Source organism: Pteropus vampyrus, unplaced genomic scaffold, assembly GCF_000151845.1.
Source record: "Pteropus vampyrus isolate Shadow unplaced genomic scaffold, Pvam_2.0 Scaffold79, whole genome shotgun sequence".
Taxonomy (NCBI): Eukaryota; Metazoa; Chordata; class Mammalia; order Chiroptera; family Pteropodidae; genus Pteropus; species Pteropus vampyrus.
The window spans coordinates 5,648,444-5,651,616 of record NW_011888860.1 but is presented as its reverse complement, the minus strand read 5'-3'; the positions used below and the strand labels follow the sequence as shown (position 1 = coordinate 5,651,616).

The following is a 3,173-nucleotide window of genomic DNA, read 5'->3' as shown; positions in this document are numbered from 1 at the left end:
AGGAAAAAAAAAAACAATCGAACAAACAAGAACAATAACAACAAAATAGGACAAAACATCCAAGAACCATGGTATAATTTCAACAGGTATAACCTATTTACAATTGGAATATCAGAAGAAGAAAGTGAGAACAGAGCAGAAGAAATATTTGAGGTAATAATAGCTGAGAACTTTCCTAATATTAATGAACAAACCATAGATCCAGAAAACTGAGAGAACACCAAGGAAGATAACTATAAAAAATGAACAAACAAAAAAGCAATCAACAAACAAAAAACATACCTAATCATATCATATTCAAACTGCAATAAAGCAAAAGCAAAAAGAAAATATTGGAAAAAAAAAAAACAAAAGAAGAAAAAACGACCACCTTAACAAGAGGAACAATAGTCAAAGTAATCTTTTAAACAAGAAATACTGATCATGTCACTACCCTGTATATAATGGTTTCTCATTGCTCTTGAAAAGAAGTTCTATCACCTTAACACAATCTTACAGGCTGTGAATAGTCTGGCTCCTGCCCCCTTCTCTGGCCTCATCTTCCAGGAAACCATTTTTTCCTGCCTTCTCACCTTGCAAGCTTCTTTTCCTTCTTAAATGTCATCTTCACCATGTCCCTGGGCTTCTGTGCATTCTTTTCCCTAAATCTGGTTATTTTCTCTTGTCTGGTGACCACTTGTATTTTCCTTGTATTTTCTAAGAGTAGCCTAATTCAATATGTCAGTCTAGGTAGATCACCTAATTACAATTCATCATCAACCCTGACCAGATATAATGTTAATTTACATTGTGCTTTAAAAAAAAGTCTAACTTATTTGGTTTTGCTCACATTCCATTCACAGCTCCACAGTGTCCAGCAGAAAATGGGGACCAAATGCATACTTGCTTTATAAATGGAAGAATAGAGTTCTTGCAATTATCCTAATAGATCAATGGTTATCAATTACAGATCATTAGGGAAGTGGTTTTAATAGATATTTATTCATTTAATGACCCCCTACCCACTACTGGGCACCCTTTTACATTTTGGGGAGAATACACACAAGTTCTAATCCATATAGCTGACTGGGGTATACAATCATGTAAACCATATAAATGCTTTATAAAATGATCATGATATGATAGAGGTCTGAATAGGACCAAGTCATAAGTGCCTTTAAGATCGAAATCCTGCAGAAGGAACAAATGGAGCCATGTGTGCTACAACATTAGTAGGTTGTTCACTCCTTGGGTGGAGGAATCTTTGCCGTTTTCTTTTGTGGTGTGTTCCCAGTGCCTATAAAAATATCTGGCATTTAGTAGGTACCCAATAATTTATTAAGAGAAGAAATTGGAGTTAGCTAAATAAAAAAAGATGGATGAGGAACAAGGAAAAAATTCTAGGTAGAGGAAACGATATGTTGCTCAGACTGACAGAATATACATGTCAGTGCAATTTCAACCTGAAATATGAAAATGGCTTCATTTAGATTTTAGGAGCTTTTTACCAAGAAAAAGACTTTAGGAAGAAAAGGCTTGAAGGAGAGAGATATGAGTTTTGGATTTATTAAAATCCATGATATATTCAGGTGAGCAAACAAAAAAATTTGTAATCCCTCACAATTATATTGTCCACATTATAATTAACCTTTCAAACATTTTCTCCTGGATTATAATCAATAGTTTCTAAAGTCTCTCAAATTTTCAATTAGCAGGGTTTGAGTTAATTAGATTTTATGACAGATACATTATACAAGTTCTAATTTTTGTCTCTGACACATAAAAATTTCAAGATTTTTATCATTCAGATGTAGTACAGTTATGACTTAAAATCTCAACCTTAAAAATAAAAATAAAATTGCAACTTTTCATAGTGCACTTAAAGTGTATTTGTAAATCTTATCATTTGTTTGTTTGTTTATTTGTTTTGAGGGGAGGTATTATTTCTCTGTCCATTGTGCTGAAGGGGTTGGCGGAAACTGCACTTGTTATCAGAATGTCTGTTGTTTTTGCTGTTTCTAGCAGTAACCAGCAGGTGGTATCAAACAATTTCACATTTCTGTTCTATTGCAGACTTTGTGTGTGTTTGGTTTCTAAGACTTCTCCTTCCTAACTTCCACCCCACATTATAAATGCTCACACACAAGCATTGCATGGGAATAAAGGTCTAAATGAGGATTTTATTTTATTATTCAGATTTCAATCTGTTTTGATTTTGCTTTCAGAGTGATATTTTTCTTTCACATGTGCTGAGGTTTCTTTTTACAATAGAGATACTGCTTTATATGCAATAACTCATTGTTGCTCTAACAACACTATATGGGAAAACACTACTTGTAATCTTCACCTCACAAATGAGGAAACTATGGTACAAAGAGGTTAGGGAAACCTCAAGTTTGTAAAGATTAGAACACAGGAACCTGGCCTTGGAGCCCACAGTGTCAATCTCTGCTGAAATCGCTTCCCCTGATTTGATTGTCTTCTTTCATTGCATGTTTTCACTCAAAACCTGCCATTCCTTTACTTTGACACCATTTGCTCAGCTGCAAATGGTGTCAAAGTAAAGGAATGGCAGGTTTTTGACACCTATACCCTGAAATAAGAGATATTGTGGAGACTAAAACTAGAAGATAAAAGAGCTGTGTGTTAGATGGGGAATGCTCACATATATTCCACATATGCATAGAATTTTTGTGCTAAAAACACCTTGAGAAACTTGCCTTTATTTTACTGAAAAACAAACATAAATGTCCCAAAAAAGCATTGGGTTATAGCAGTCCCACAGAGGTGATAAAGGAAGAAACGGTCTGTTAAAGAAATGATGTGGAGATCCTACTAAGTATAAAAAAATGCCCATCATTGGGAGACAGGCATGTCGGAGGTTTGTGGGCTTTCCAGTTAAGTGCACCTCTTTACTAATGCCTAGCTCTTCGATTTACAGTGTAAGGGGACCAGGCTACACTGTCTACGGCCATGCTACCCCAAACAAGCCCGATCTCGTCTGATCTCAGAAGCTAAGCAGGGTCGAGCCTAGTTAGTACTTGGATGGGAGACCACCTAGGAAGACCAGGTGCTGTAGGAATAAAAAATGAAAAAATAAGGGATCGTAAGCTGACAAGGTCCTTGCAATCTGTGAGGTCAATCAAGGATTGCCTCGCCTAAAAGAAAAAATTAAAAAAGAAAAGAAAAGAAAA

General features: G+C 35.4%; 1 protein-coding gene and 1 pseudogene across 3 annotated transcripts in view; both read left to right on the top strand.

Annotated features, from left to right (window-relative positions):
- The window catches only part of GABRA2 (gamma-aminobutyric acid type A receptor alpha2 subunit), a 127,918-nt gene that overhangs the window by 109,264 nt on the left and 15,481 nt on the right, over positions 1 to 3,173 (top strand). The window lies entirely within an intron of this gene.
- Positions 2,943 to 3,061, top strand: LOC111741565 (annotated as a pseudogene).